The following is a 526-nucleotide window of genomic DNA, read 5'->3' on the forward strand; positions in this document are numbered from 1 at the left end:
ATCTCGGCTCACTGCAACCTCCGCCTCCCAGGTTCAAGCGATTCTCCTGCCTCAGCCTCCTGAGCAGCTGGGACTACAGGCAGGCGCTACCATGTCCAGCTAATTTTTGCATTTTTAGTAGTGACAGGGTTTCACCATGTTGGTCAGGCTGGTCTTGAACTCCTGACCTCGTGATCTGCCCACCTTGGCCTCCCAAAGTGCTGGGATTACAGGTGTGAGCCGCCATGCCCAGTCAGTACTTCTTTCTTTTTTTTTTTTTTTTGAGACGGAGTCTCGCTGTCACCCAGGCTGGAGTGCAGTGGCCGGATCTCAGCTCACTGCAACCTCTGCTTCCCAGGTTCACGCCATTCTCCTGCCTCAGCCTCCCGAGTAGCTGGGACTATAGGCGCCCACCACGTCACCCGGCTAGTTTTTTGTATTTTTTAGTAGAGACGGGGTTTCACCGTGTTAGCCAGGATGGTCTCCATCTCCTGACCTCGTGATCCGCCCGTCTCGGCCTCCCAAAGTGCTGGGATTACAGGCTTGA

At 54.8% G+C, this 526-nt stretch overlaps 1 protein-coding gene across 1 annotated transcript in view; it reads right to left on the reverse strand.

Moving 5' to 3' along the window:
- Window positions 1–526, reverse strand: part of FBLIM1 (filamin binding LIM protein 1) — a 21,484-nt gene that overhangs the window by 1,438 nt on the left and 19,520 nt on the right.

This window comes from Piliocolobus tephrosceles, chromosome 1 (assembly GCF_002776525.5).
Source record: "Piliocolobus tephrosceles isolate RC106 chromosome 1, ASM277652v3, whole genome shotgun sequence".
Classification (NCBI taxonomy): domain Eukaryota; kingdom Metazoa; phylum Chordata; class Mammalia; order Primates; family Cercopithecidae; genus Piliocolobus; species Piliocolobus tephrosceles.